We start from the raw sequence: 16,125 nt of genomic DNA, 5'->3' as shown, positions 1-16,125 counted from the left end.
CCAGGGCATTATCTCCTAACTGGTGCTGTAACTATGCTTTCAGTGAGTCATTTCACTTTCCATTTAGGCCAGCCACTTCCAGGTGATGGAGTATGTGGTGACACTAGTTAATTTCCATGGGCATACCCTCAGGTAATCACTTCCTTTGCTATAAAATGAACTTCTTGATAAGAAGAAATGCTGTGTAGAACGTCATGATGATGGATAATACATTCTGTATGTCTATGGATGGTGGTCATGGTAGAAGCATTATGGACACAGAAGGCAAATCCATACCTGAGATATATGTATATCCTAGTGAGGACAAATAACTGCCTTCTCCATAATAATCAACCTGCCACCTGGTATCTAGCTGATCCCTCCAGAGAATGGTATCCTATCAGGGGCTCGACACTGATATCTACTTTTGCCTAATTGGGCACTTAGCAGTAGTGCTATCCAGGTCAGTCTTGGTAAGAGAACCTCTATGCTGCTGAGCCCATGTGTAGCTTTCATCCTTGCTGCTCTGATCATGAGCCCATTCAGCAATCACTTGAGTGGCTAGAGAAAGAGGCTAACTGACATCCAAAGAGTATGTAATTTTGTTCACTTTGTTATTCTCTGTGATGGATGTACTTTGTACGACATTCAAATGAGGCACAAATATTTTCAAAGCCTCCATCCATCTGAGAAGTTTGTCCACATACTTCTTCCCCACACTATCTTGTTACCAATCTCCTAATTCTGTTCCTTTCGAAACTTGACCATCCAACCACTGTTCATAGTTGCCTATAGATCAGTGCTGATCTCTGTTTTTCATCCATCTCTCACTTCAGACAAAGTATAAAACCAAATATTCCACTTGAAGTTTCACCCAATGGAGGATTCCTTAAACACCATCTTTCAGGGTCACCCTTAGTGGGACTACAGTGTTATAAGTGTCCACTTTCAGGTGGTACCAGCATATCATGAGACCTACTTGCAACTAGACTTGAGTTTTTTCTTCCTTAGTCACATGATCATAACAAAATCTATAGAAGACCATGGATATAGATTATTAGAGAGGAAACAATGCAACAGGAATTATTGTTGACGGATCAAGAGCCGTTTGTCATGACTTACTTGTACATTCTGCACCTGCCTGAGCTCTTTCTTATATACCATTCTACCTGATGATGGTTGCACACCTAACCTTATGGCTGAGTCAGACACTCAGTTCATAATGAGAAGGTCAAGCCACATGGTCATCTGATGTCCCTTAATTAGGCATTTGGTCCCTACAAACGCCCAGCAACAAACCAGAAGCTGTTTCTCAAAAAGACAATAGTTATTGACAAAAAATGGCATAGATTTACTCCAAAATACCCAAGGTCTATGTTATGATCTATTGGTTCTTGTCAGAGCCTCCATACTGCATTCCTAGTGGCCAAAGGGACTTCAAGTTCATTTAATCTGCAGGATCAAAAGACCCAAATGATAGAACAGCTTGCAATGCACCCTGGACTTGCTACAGAGCCCTTTTTTGGCTCTGGCCCCCAGTTGAAATGGGCAACCTTACAAGGTGACTTTGTAGGTAGGTTAAAGTAGCCCTCTCGTGTACGGTATATATTGACTCCCAAGTCCAGAAAGGACTACCAAGAATTGCGCCCTTTTTCATGGTGGGTGGCATAAGGTGTAGCAACTTGTATTTCATCTTTGAGGGGGATATCCATACACGCTTCAGATGAGTGAACCCCCCGAAACTTCGCTGAGGTGGTTGGTCCCTGAAATTACATGCACTTTATTGCCCACCCTCTAGTTCATATACATTTTACCAAGGCATCAAAATGCATGCTACTTCATGCTCATCAGATCCAAATAGTATAATGTCATCAATGTAGTAGACCAGTGTGATGTTTTGTAGAAGGTCAAGATGAAGATTACTGCAGACTGTATTATGATGGAGAGCAGAAGAATTGATGTAGACCTAAGATGTAAAGATGTACTGTTGGCTCTGCCAGAAACATACTGCTTCTGGTAGTTCTTGAAAATTAGTATGGAAAAAACATCATTACCCAGGTCAATAGCTGCATACAAACTGCCAAGGGTCATGTCGATTTGCTCTAGTAAAAACACTGTATCTTGGATAGCAGCTGCAATTGCAGTCAATACCCAGTTAAATTATAATAGTCCACAGTTTTTCTCCAAGATCTTCTCAACTTCTACACAGGCCAAACAGGTGGGTTAAATGGAAATATAATAGGTTTCATATCCCTGAACCTTCCAAATCTTTGATAGTGTCACTATTTTCTGCAGTTTTTCCAGAGCTGTGGGTATTGCTTCTGGTTAACTATCTTGGTGGTGAGGAAAAGTTCCAGGACTTCTACTTTGCCCTTTCTACCATAATAGCTCCCAACTGATGTATCAAAGAGACATGTGGATATTCCACCTATTCTTCCCAGTATATCTTTTTATATTATATATTCAGGAATTGGAGCAAACAACTATGGAATGAGCCTGGGGATAGACTATACCGATTATGATTAAGATTTGCACTAAGATTCCATTTATTATATGGTTTCCATAAGCCCCTCACTTTGTGTCCTCAGGAATTAGCATCAATTCAAAGCCAGTATCTAGTAATCTCTTACAGGCTTATGCATTTCATTTTCCTCCAATGCACAGTCACTGTAGTATGGCCACAGGTCCCTTGCAGAAGGCAAGGGAGAAGATTTATAGCATATACTTGTGACAGTGTTACAAGGTCCTTCCTCTAGGGGACTCAGACTTCCCTTCAGTCAAGGAACCATGGATCTGTGAATTGGCATATGTCTGTAAATGAGGCTGTAACTCACCACTGTGGTGACACAAATTAGATTTTCTGTTTCCAGAGCTAGCAGGTTTTTTTGGTTATATAGGTCAAGCAATATTCCAGTAGATTTTCCATAAATTTTGTTACTAGGGAAAACACAATCAATTAGCCACTGCCAAAGGTCCCTCCAGGCCAAGGCATTCTGATTACCAGTATGTTTCTGCTGCATTTCATGGTAGCAAGGTGTACTCACCTTGCTTTTAGAAGTTAAATGCTTTCATTTGGCCTCTTCTTCTCCATAACAACATCATCCCTATTGAAATCAAGGAGTACATTGGATGTCCCACATGTCAGCTGAGAACCACAGGAAGCAACGAAACCACCCCAGAACTAGAAAGAAAAACCCCTCCCAGATCCATCGACTGACAAAGCTTCCCTATCGCAAGCTGTCAAAAGAAAAACATTTATAAGATACAGGTCCAGTATCACAAACGGGTGATAAAGAGTAGATTTGGAGCTGTGAGGCAATAAAGTGATCACTGTCACATTCATGAATGTTTCTTTGAACCATTTATCAAATAACATGGAAAGCTGCCTCCTCTAAGTGGGGCAGAGCTGGAAAGGGCTCTATAGCAGGTTCCGAATATGGTGCAAATAACTCTGATGTATGGGCTATATAGCAGTGTTAGGATTTTAAAGATATTTGGATGGAAAAAAATGGTACTGTATAGAGTTCTGGTAAACCTGAAAGAACAATCACATTATTGATACTAGTGTTGTGAAACAAGGCTATTCCATTTACAGCAGAAAACTCTATACCATTAGAAAAGCTTCTCTTGACATACTACTGGACCCTGGGACATCAAGTGACTAGGTGGACAGAATGACTCATCATGAGCTAAGTTCTTTCAGACTCATCAAGTAATAAGTTTGGGAAGGTCCTGAAACAATCTAGCATAGGATGGAAGTAATATACATGGGATCAAGCATGAACAGGGCCAGAGGGCATAAGCAGGCAGCACAAGCTGGTAACTCAGATTCCCATGACTCTGCATGTGTTGACTGGTGCTTCTCCCTCCACTCTCATGTAAGCCACATTGCAGGGAGGTCCCTGTGATCAGCTAGCAGAGGAGAAAAAAGGCCAAGCTTGGTTCATAGGCTGAACAGCTTAATATGTGGATATATGCTAATAATGGACTGCAGCTGCACTATAGCTCCACTCCAGAAATGTCCCAGAAAGGCAGTGGTGAGAGGAAATAGCCTCAATGGGTGGAGCTTTAGGTGATGCAGATAGTCATTCGCCCTGTGTGAGATGAAAGGGACCTAGAAACAGTGAGACTGGAGGCCGGGAATAAGGAGGTCTGAGCAAGAGGTATGTGGATGAACTATGTGGAACAGGAACAAATAGGATCTTAGATTCACATGACTTTTTTGTTTTGTTTTGTTTCTGTGTTTGTTTGTTTGTCTGTTTGTCTGAGACAGGGTCTCACTTTGTTGCCCAGGCTAGAATGCAGTGGACTGATCTTAGTTCACTGCAACCTCTGTCTTTTGGGCTCAAGCAATGCTCCCACTTTACCTTCCCAAATAGCTGGGACCACAGGCATGTGCCATCATGCCCACAAAATTTTTGTATTTTTTTGTAGAGATGGAGTTTCACCATATTGCCCAGGCTGGTCTCTTACTCCTGGGCTCAAGTGATCCATCCACATCGGCCTCCCAAAGTTCAGGAATTACAGTTACGACCTGCTATGCCTGCTTGATTTATAGGTTAATGACCACCAGAGAACATCAACAACAGAAGAGGTATTATTAACCAAATAGACAGGATGAGTTGGTAAACTGACATAATCTAATACACTACCATTGGCCACCCCAATGCTGGCACAATGTAACCACAAATGGAAGAGCCATGGTGACCTAGATGAAGGATAGGCATGAGCCCAGTAGTAAGAGTAGCCACTGAGGAAGACTTATCCAGCTACTGCCAATGCTAACTATACAAACTCTCAGTGAAAGAGACCATAGTGAGCCCCCCAGTCCAGCCATCATTCAAAAAAAAAATCAGCCAACTGTTAGGTGGAAAGTTGGTTAAATTGGTTTTCTTCTACCTGAAAGGAGCAATAATTTGTCTTAATGCAAATTGAAACTGTTGGTATGTATTTGCCTTATCTTCCTATAAGGCCTCAACCACCACCACTCTATGAGGACTCACAGAGTATCTGGCCTACCAGCAGGGGATCCCATATAACACTGCTTCAGACCAAGAAAATAAAGCACTGGACAAATGACCATGGTCCTATCACATACCACACTCTTAGAAGCTAATGGCCTTATATAGTGATAGAATGGCTCTTTAAAGGTATGCTTGAGGGATCACCTTGGAGATAATATACTGTGAAGACGGGAAATACACCCTGGCTTAGCCCATTTATGCTGCTATAATAGAACACGAGACTGGAAAATATATAAACAACAGAAATTTATTTTCCACAGTTCTAGAAGCTGGGAAGTCCAAGATCAAGGTACCAGCATTGGTTTCTGGTGAGGGCTGTTCTCTGCTTCTAAGATGGTGCCTTATTGCTGTATCCTCACACAGCAGAGGACAGAGGTGCAAGAGAGTGTTTTCTTCAACCTCAAGCCCTTTAATAAGGCTGAGGATTCCATTAATGGGGATGGAGTCCTCATGACATAATCACCTCCCAATGGCCATACCTCTTAATAGTGTTGCATTAGGGATTAAGTTTCAATATGAATTTTGGAGGGGACACCATCATCCAAACCATACCATACCTTAAATTAATGATCATCCAATGGGCCCCTCCTTGAATACATGGATCCAGGAACAAAGAAATGGAATAGGGCTGGTTCTGCTTACCATCACTATCAGAGACCAACGTGGAGAATTTGTGCTTGCCATTTTCAAAACTCTACACTCTGCAGATCTAGAAGTCCTGGTTCCAAGGGAGCAATGCTTCTACCAAAATATATAGCAAGAGTTCTACTAACCTTTAAGTTTTGACTGCTGCACTGTCACTTTAGGCCTCTTATGCCAACAAAGCAATATGCAAGGAAAAATATCACTATTTTAGAAGTTTTAAATATAGCAGGACACATATTTGACATCCAGATGATCCCCTCTAGAATCTCTTGGTACTCCCTTGCCAGTTTTGAAGGCAAATGGACAAATAAACCTGCCATGGCTTAAAATGGTGACCACAGGCTCAGACTAACCAGAAAAGAGGGTCTGAGTCATCTCACTGGGTAGCCACCTAAAGCAAAAAGGGTACTATCTGAGAATGAAAGGAGGGAGGGAAGAAATGAGTAACTCTATGGCAATATCAGGGGCTTTGGCCTACTCTCCTAATGTAGATCTGGTAAGTTTATCCAGGAAAAAGACTAATGAATTCTGGAAAAAATTGGTGCAAGATTTGATGAACTTACACGTAGCTAGGAGGTCTCAATAGTGCATGTAATTAACTGTAGCATGTAATTAACTGAGTAGTAATTAACTGTAGTGGATGCTAAGGTGTACCACCAAGATGCATTATTCAGTATCAAGAGCTCCATTCCATCAGCATCCAAGACTGTTGTCTACTGACGATTCTGAGCTGTGTCCCTTCCGAGGGATTTTCCTCAGCCAAAGGGAATTTACTAGCTCAGATCTATGACCTGCTCCTTGGGACAGCTTGGTAGATGCAGGATCCTGGGATCAGTTACCCTTTCCTCTGTTTGGAACACCTCCGACAGATCATCCCAGCTGTGTCATCCCTCTCTTATGTAAGTTACATTTAATAATATAAAATAAATTAAATATAAAAAGCAAAAGTAAGAAAAGTGTATACATCAGTGAAATAAGAAAGAAACTTAGGTATTCATATTAATAATAGACAAATTAAACTTTAGGCCAAAAGTATTACTGAAGATAAACAGGGCCACTACTTTTTGATAAGTGTTTCTTACTGGAAAGACATAACAATTCTAAACTGATGTAAACTTAATTAACAACTTCAAGTTACATCAGGCAAAAATAGGTAGATCAAGCATTAAAAAAATAGGTCGTGGGAGGTGTAAAGAAAACAATTAAAAAGCAATTCTCAATTAATTAGAGAGAATTGGTATGCTGCTGAAATATTATCTGACCACATGTAACTAAATTAGAATTTCTAATATACCAAAAAACGAAAACATATAAAACTTACAGACATTTGAAAATGCAAAATCACATTAAAATAATTAATGACATATAAGAAATCATAATAGAAAATATTAAAAACTGAATGTCAATACATATCAAAATTTATGGGATGTGGTGAGAACAACATTTACAGAAGAACATATAACTAGGCTTAAATACATATTTTAGAATTTACATATTTACAAAATAAAAACTAAAAGTAAATGAAACAGGCATGCGGTTTAATTAAGAAACTATGACTAAGTTGGGATGTCCCCAGGAATTCAAGGTTAACTAACATTAGAACTTTAATTAATGTGGTTGATTACATTAACCAATTAAAAGAGAAAGATCATGTGACCCATCTTAATAGATGCAGAAAAAAAAAGATTAGATAAAATTCAACATCCTCTCGTATTAAACACTCTTACATACAGGAATAGAAGGAACCTCCATAGCCTGATAACAAATATCGAAAAACAAACCAGCAAGAAACCTCACAACAAAGATTTTAGATAATAATAAAGGGTGAAAGTATTCCACTGGATAATTAGTAAAAACCAGAAATTTATTTCTCACAGTTCTAGAAGCGGGAAAGTCCAAATCTGCTGGCAGACTTGGTGTCTGCTGAGAGCCTGGCCTTTGCTTCCAAGATAACGCCTTGAACACTGCATCCTCCTAAGGGGATGACAATGGCTGTGTCCCTACAAGGTGAAAGAGACAGAAGGGCAAAAGAGGGCGTAAGCTAGTTTTCTCCAGGCCTTTTACAAGGCACTAATCCATTCATGAGGGAGGAGCTCTCATGTCTTAATCATTTCCATAAAGACTTCACCTCTTAATACCACCACAATGTAGATTAAGTTTCAACATGAATTTTGGAAGGTGAAGCATTCAAACAATAGCAGTGAAAGGAAAAATCCTGGAAGGTTTACAAAGGTACAAAGATTGAAAAGGAAAACAAAACAGTTGTTCCTTGGAGATAATATTACTGTCTACAGAGAACACCCCAAATAATCTACAGATAAATTATTTTAATTAGCTAAGGAATAACGAATTTCATCCAAATCCTGTAATAGCAGGTTAACCCCTTTTCAGTTAACTAGCTAAAAAAGACAGCCTGAATACTGAGAATTCCACTTTGATAATTCATGCAAAGATGTTTACACGGTTTTGTTGGTTTGAGAAAGCATCTGTGTCCTTACCCTGAAGGCAAGTTGTGCCAGGGTAGAAAGTGGCAGTTTCAGAGCCCTGACACTATAACTCTTATTCAATAAAATCTAATTCCATCTTTCACTGGCCATTTTCTCGGCATAGAGCCATGAGTGGGGCCAAGGTGGGACCAAGGGCACCAAGGCTTTTGTAGGTGGGATAGAACCTGGTATATTTGAACTCAGAAATTTGTTCTTTCCCTCTTTTGTGCCTGTGGAGCTCTTTGCTGCATGGTCTTTGTAGAGCAGAATTCAGGGGGAAATGATTCTTTTGGAATAGCTATGATTTTAGGATTATATAGGAGCCATGGAGGTCATAGGAAAATAAAACTGTTAAAATGATGTCAAGGCTCTGATTTAACCCCACTAAACCCAGAGATTTCCGAGTGCTTAAGAAGCTTTACGTGCAAGGGACTATCCATTTAACTTGGTGTAAATTCTCACGCAGAGACAGGCTACAGATTTTGCAGGTATCTGTGATTTATCATTATCTTTCTCCCAGGGGTAAAAACAGGCTATCAGCAGCATAGGAACACAAACTGAAAGGAGGGAAAATATATAATTGAGGCTTTTTGTTGTTTTACAGGTGAGGAAACTGACCACAAGCAGACAACCTAAGTGACTGAAAGAGATGAATTCTGTGGCAAACTGGAGAGCATACGCCTTATCCAAAGGGAGCATTATTTATCATCTATCGCTGACTGTTGCAATTAGAAATGTGGACCCAGTGAGGCCACATCTGATTAGAAGCCAGAAATCTATACTTTTATGTGAAATCCCTTGATTTTTAAATGTGACCTTAATTTTTTAATTTTTAATTTTTTTATTTTTACAAACACTACACAGGTTATTCCAAAGACATCTGTCATCTCTTTGTCAGACTTGGTGTGTAAGCTGCCATTTTATAGCTTCAGGAGTAAAATGATTGGCCCAGTTAGAGACAGGACTAGAAAAATAATCCAGTCTCCAAGACTCCAAGCCAGGGTTCTTTTCAGTTCGGATTGCCTCTCTAGAACATACCAGATTTTAAATTGATTATTATTTCTTTTAATATACTTTTGTTTTTGTTTTTGATTTTTTTGAGACGGAGTCTCGCTCCGTCGCCCAGGCTGGAGTGCAGTGGCGCGATCTCAGCTCACTGCAAGCTCCGCCCCCCGGGTTCACGCCATTCTCCTGCCTCAGCCTCCAGAGTAGCTGAGACTACAGGTGCCCGCCACCGCCCCCGGCTAATTTTTTTTTGTATTTTAGTAGAGAAGGGGTTTCACCGTGTTAACCAGGATGCTCTTGATCTCCTGACCTCGTGATCTGCCCGTCTCGGCGTCCCAAAGTGCTGGGATTACAGGCGTGAGCCACCGCGCCCGGCCTTAATACACTTTTAAAGTAAGACATGTATTTCTCAAGCACATACATTAAGATGGAAAATCTATAGCTGGGCAGGAAAGGGAAAAGCGTTGAGGAAAAGAAAGGAAATGATACTGCCTTGAATTGCTATATTAACACAGAAGTATCTGATTTAATTTTCCATGTATTTAGAAATACAGAGCTTGTATTTCCAGAGAATGTTTTATATTTACAGCTTGTCTGCCTTGTTATACAGCTGCAATATAATTGTTTTCCTGCTGAGAATTATGGCAGTGAAGTTACTCTGGGTCCTATTACAGCTAATTATAGGCTTGCTCTGGAATTTAAGAGCTCCCCTGCAAAGGTCCCTCCTCTCCAGCTATACACAATGGACCTGGAGAGCATTCTGATTCCACTCATGATTGTTGTTCTCAGGTTCCTGCTAGAAATGTGACGCTTGGGTGTTTAGGGTTATAAATGACCAGAAATGAGCCCAAGCTGATTGGAAAAATTCTGACTTCCAATTATGTGAAAATGGAACCCTATTGTATAAATATACATATATTATACATATATGTATATATAATTTTATATATGTATATGTGTGGTTTTTAAGTGAGTTTGTGTGTGTGTGCGTGTGTGCGTGTGTATTCTTTTTTAAAATTAGTTCCAGAACTGATATACAGATTCTCCCTGGTCTGAGCTCTGGAAAAAAGTGTGAGCTGGGAACACAGCCTCTGTAGGCTCATCACAGTCTGAGCATCTAGATAGATGTATGTAAGTTCAGCACAAAAAATATAAAAATATCTAAGTGATAAGCTTCCTTTGGGCTCAGAATCAAAAGATTAGGGCTTTTTCCAATAATGTCACTTACTACCCCTGGGATATTAAATCATCCCACTTATTTAAGCTTCATTTTTCTCATCTGTAAAATGGAGACACTACTGTCTGCCGCTGTGTTCATTCCAAAGTTGTGGTGAGGATCAAATTAGAGAGATCTAATTAGATCAAGGGAGCTTGCCTCTTTTGGCTACCACTCTCGCAGGAACTAGGAGGGTACACGGCAGTTTGAAGATTAAGGATGAGAAATTAGACATTTACCAGCCTTGGGCAGCCCTTATCTGTAAAATAAGCATGACAACTGTTTCTATTTGCTGGAGTTGTTGTAGGGGTTAAATGAGATGTTACATGGAAAGTGCTTGGCTCAGTGTCTTCCTCACAGAAGGACCTCATGCTTTTGTCTTCTGCATTCATATTTTATTGAATTACTGAGTCTTTTTTTAAAAAAAATGTATTACCAAGGAATTATTTGCATATACAGGATATTGAGTAAGATAAGCACTTTTATTTTTGTAATTGTGATCATTGATTTTTACCAAAAACTGAAAGATTTTTGTTCAAAGAAGTCAAACAGTGCACAAAAAATTTCATGGGTTTTAGAAACAAAGGGAAGAAGCTAAATTCAGAACTTTTGATCTTGAAAGTGTCTGTTTTACTGTCTTTCCCAGGGCACATCAGAAGAAGGAATGAAGGGGATAAGGGAAGTTGGGAAATTTTACTTCGAAAAATTCCTTACGGCAGAGGGGGATATTTCTGTCCTCATTTTTCTAATCTATTAAATTTAAAATTTATTTTTAATTTTTATCAAGGTAGTATTCTGTCATTTAGAAAATAAAGAAAAATTCATGGGTAATACATGGAAAAAAGTCGTCCCCTGCTCCACCCTGGCCCTCCCCCAGTTCTGACTCCCTGCAGGTAGCCACTTTCAAATCATCGAAGTTTATTCTGTTATTTACCCTCCATATTTCTAAATAACATGCTTATACTGCCATTCCTTGGTTTATTTCCCATTTCTTATATTATTTATTGATTTCCACCAAGGGAAGATGATGATTTAGCTGTTTTATCCCCTCTTTCTTCCCACACCAATTTTCCCCTCCCCTCATCCTTCCAATAATATATAATACTTCTTAGACTAATAAATAATAGTGTTCACATCATTATTACTCTGGTTACTTCTTAACAGATGCACCACACCATGTTTAATGGTTATAATTCCTTTCTAATACAAAATGTGTATGGTTTTTTTTATTGTTGTTGTTTTGTTTTTGTTTTTGTCTTTGTTTTGAGATGGAGTCTTGCTCTGTCGCCTAGGTTGGAGGGCACTGGCATGTTCTTGGCTCACTGCAACCTCAAATATTTGTATTTTTTTGTAGAGACAGGATTTCATCACATTGGCCAGGCTGGTCTTAAACTCCTGATCTTAAGTGATCTGCCCACCTTGGCCTCCCAAAGTGCTGGGATTACAGGCCTGAGCCACTGTGCCCAGCCAAATAACTGCCTTTGATGTGTTTGTTGAGCTTCCCATGTTTGTATTTCCAACACTGCCCCAAATTTTGGATCCTCAATAGGGTCCAACACACCAGGAAATTTATTGAGTTCATTTTTTTTCCTCCTGGAGGAATCCCTCCTGAAAGTCTCCACCCACAGCTAGCCACATAAGTATTACCCTGAAACTTTACTTCTGGGAATTCCTCACTCCTGTGTTGGACTCCCCTGCTTCACTTCCTGTCTTTTTAAAAACTTACTCTCTCATTTGAGGGCACACACTCCAATAGCTTCTTGACAAAGGAGGCTTTGTAGATAAATTTTTGAGAACTTGCTTTACTAAAAGTATTGTTTGTTACACCTTCTCTATTAGGCTCATTGGATATACGATTCTAGGTTGTCAACCATTTTTGCACAGAATTATAAAAGTATTATCCTATTACCTAGCTTCCAGTTGTGTCAGTGAGCAGTCATGTTCTCAAATGATTCTCAACTTCTCTCTGAAAGTTGTGAGAATCTTCTCTTTATCCCAGGTGATCTGAATCCTTTATGAGTGCACTCAGGGACCCTCTAATCTGAAATGTGATGTATGTTTCATTTCAGGGAAATCATCCTATATTTCTTTTCTAATGTACTCCCATCAATTTATTTGCTCTCCCAATCTGAGTTAATTGAGTCAAATGCTAGTCCTCTTACATAAGTTTTCCAATTTATAAATCTTTTCTCATATTTTTAATTTTTTTTTTTTTTTTTTTTTTTTTTGAGACGGAGTCTTGCTCTGTCACCAGGCTGGAGTGTAGTGCTGTGATCTCAACTCACTGCAACCTCCACCTCCTGGATTCAAGCAATTCTCCTGCCTCAGTCTCCTGAGTAGCTGAGACTACAGGCATGCACCACCACGCCCAGTGAATTTTTATATTTTTAGTAGAGATGGGGTTTCACCATGTTGGCCAGGATGGTCTGGATCTCTTGACCTCGTGATCTGCCCACCTCAGCCTTCCAAAATGTAAATATTTTTTATTCTGTTTTATAGCAAATCTCATAGCTTTATCTTCAAACTCTTCAACTAAAATAATTTCCCTTATATGTTTAATTTCCAAAAGCTTTCTTCTTCTTTCATGTTTTAAAAATTCTTTCATTTTTGTTTCATGGATGTAATTCCTTCTCTTATCTAAGAATTTAGTTACGATTGCTTTCATTTAAACTCCCCTTTTTAAAACCATCAGATCTCATGTTTTGATCTCTGACATGTGTCTGTTTTCTCTTATATTCTTTATGGTTTCTCTTACATTCTTATGATTTTATGTCTGGTTAACTTTGGTTGTTCAGTCATCCTTAAGAGATAGGCATTAAAATGCCAATAAGAAACTTAGTGCGACACTAGAGTGTTATAGATTGAACAAGCAAGGACCTCAAATTTCCCTGGGAGAACTCTTGAAATCAGCACCACTCTATGGTAATCATGAACAAGTTCTCCTCTAGTGTTCTGCCTGGATTATAGAAGCCTGGTGAGAGCATTCTGAGAACCTAATGGTCAGAGAGTGGCAGAAAGTCTCAAGACCTCAAGAGTGCAGCCATCCTGTTTTGTCTTAGCTGTGCCTGACCTCCTAGGGGTAGAAAGCTCTCTGCTTTAATTTCTCCAGAAGTTAAACCTCTTTCTTTACCAGTTGGGATAAGTGAAGATATTAAAAACTATTATTGTTATTCTTCTTTCAGACTTTCCATCAATCCCTGATTTTAGTTTCATTCTGAATCATCAGCTTGAGAGAGACATGGTACTTCAAATTCCATAGATTTTCCAGAGTTCTTCAGCTTGAATCACATGCTTCCCACCTGAAACTTCAAGGCAGAGAGGTTATAGCTTTCTTCACTGTAAATTAGGTACTACTCATTTATCTACCTCTGTCTTCCAAACTATGATTGATACTGGTCTAAGTCTCCTCTACCATCTGGTTGTTCACAGGGATTTAAATCTTGTTAATATAGTGTATCAGTTCAGGTCCTCTGAGAAGCAGAAAACAAGATGAAATTAGTCATGCAAGAGATTGGAGGAAACATCTATGAAAGACAAGGGAGAAAAAGACTGGGCAGGGAGAACCTTTAGGTTGTAATGGAGTTCCAACACCTGTGGAAGGAGAGATGGAGGGAAGGAGTACTGGGTAAAGAGCATCTGACTACAGCGTAATTCTGACAAAGCCTTGGAGAGGAAAATGGGGAGTCCCTACACAAAGAAAGCCCATAAGAGAAGTCCTGCATTGGGCATAAGTGGCCTGGCTCTAGTTCCCTGCTATACTCAGTCATTGCCTGGAACACCCCAGTGAGAACATTGTCTCAGTGTGAATGACAAAATGGTTCTGAAGGTACAACATCTGGTGCCTCTCAGCCAATCACACTCCCCACACCAGGTCTACTTGAAGGGAGATCTGAGTGGCCCACCTTCATTTTCACAATATTCAGTCATTCATCTTTCTAAAAAGCTACTGAAGTAGCTTTTTAGTAAGCACATATTACTCAGTTGAAATCACAAGATGGCTTCTGGAACAATGTAATTACCACATTCCAACTAACCTTACCTGCCCTCCAACAAGCTCCCCATAATTACATGCAAAGCTTCCAAGAAAGGGTTTACCACTTAAAATGAGAAAACAAGTTTTTAAATCAGAAAAGTAACTGAGATGTCAGCAAGATGTCTGACTAAAGGTACCTAGCACTTGTCCCCCTCAAAACAAAGGACTTAGGCAACAAATAAAAAACTAAATTCAACTGAGTGTTAAGAGAGTGGTAGAATAAAGCAAGAAAGTGTCAAGATTCCTGGATTCCTGTGGTTGTGGTAAGCCTAGACTGGCAGCATACAGAGAGGAATGAGGCCTGGCCTATACTGCCCCATCTCCCCCAATATGATCAGCCCAGAGTCAGGATGGACATACTCTTTTGGGAAAAAAATAAGTAGAAAACCCCCACCAGTCCCCAGTGCCACTGCAGATACCTGCAGTCCTTCCTACGATAATCCCGTAGTGCTCATGAGCCCTGAGCCCTGTTTGGGGAGTTGCCTAAATGTATGCACTGCTTTGAATTGTATAGCTATAGCACAGTGCTATCTTGAAATTAGATACACTGCTGGGGTGTACCCTGCTGTGGGAGCCAGTAGTCACTGTGCCTCTTCAGCTCTTGGACTCTGCCATTATTCCACCAAGCCCAGATGAATGGCTGCAATGCTACAACACCAGCCATGCAGAACCTTGGCCCAGGAACGACTGTAACTCCAGTCCTGCACAGCAGGAAGACCAATGTCAGGCTGGGTGAACCACCATGCACCCATGCTCCTAGCCAGAAAGACAGCATGGGGGACCCATCCCTGATCTGGTCAAGCAGCAATGGCCTATGCCTCAGGCTGAAGTAACAACCTGGTGGCCCCAATCAGCCAGTCCCTAAGCCAGCTGAACTACTGTGTGTATGTATGCTCCCCTAGCTGGAGAAAACACCCAGTAAGCCCACTCCTACTAAAGCTGCACCACTGCTGCCACGGACTTCTGCAGCCTGAAACTCCAAGGCATTTTTATTAAGCCACTTTCACACTGCCAATAAAGACATACCAGTGACTGGGCAATTTACAAGAAAGAGGTTTATTGGACTCGGTTCCACATGGCTGGGGAAGTCTCACAATCATGGCAGAGGGTAAAAGGCATGTCTCACATGGCAGCAGACAAGAGAAGAGAGTTTGTGTAGGAAAACTCCCCTTTTTAAAACCATCAGATCTCATGAGACTCATTCACTATCACCAGAACAGTGCAGGAAAGGCTGCCCCCATAATTCAATCACCTCCCACCCACTGGGTTCCTCCCACAACACATGGGAATTATGGGAGTTACAATTCAAGATGAGATTTGGGTGGGGACACAGCCAAGCCATATCAGCATTCATAAACATTTCTAACAGGAATTACAAGTAAAGAAACTGCAAGAATAATACACTATTGCATCGATCTGGAAGCAAAGCCACAAATCTGATACAACTAACATCTTAGGACCCAAATGTAGAAATATCTTTCCCTATGAAACCTACCTTATAAAACTGGAAAAGGCAACTTTCACCACATGTGCAGATATCAACATAGAGACAAAATAAACACGAAAAAGGAAGTAAACATGGCACCGCCGAAGGAATACAATCAGTTTCCCATAATAGACCCAAAAGAAAAGAGTATATATAAAATACCAAAAATCAAAATAGTGACTTTAAGGAAACTCAGTGAGATAAAAGAGAATACAGATAAATAATACGATAATATCAAAAAAACAATTAGC

The sequence above is a fragment of the Macaca mulatta genome, chromosome 6, assembly GCF_049350105.2.
Source record: "Macaca mulatta isolate MMU2019108-1 chromosome 6, T2T-MMU8v2.0, whole genome shotgun sequence".
Taxonomy (NCBI): domain Eukaryota; kingdom Metazoa; phylum Chordata; class Mammalia; order Primates; family Cercopithecidae; genus Macaca; species Macaca mulatta.
The sequence above is the reverse complement of the archived record's forward strand: the minus strand, read 5'-3'. Positions refer to the sequence as shown.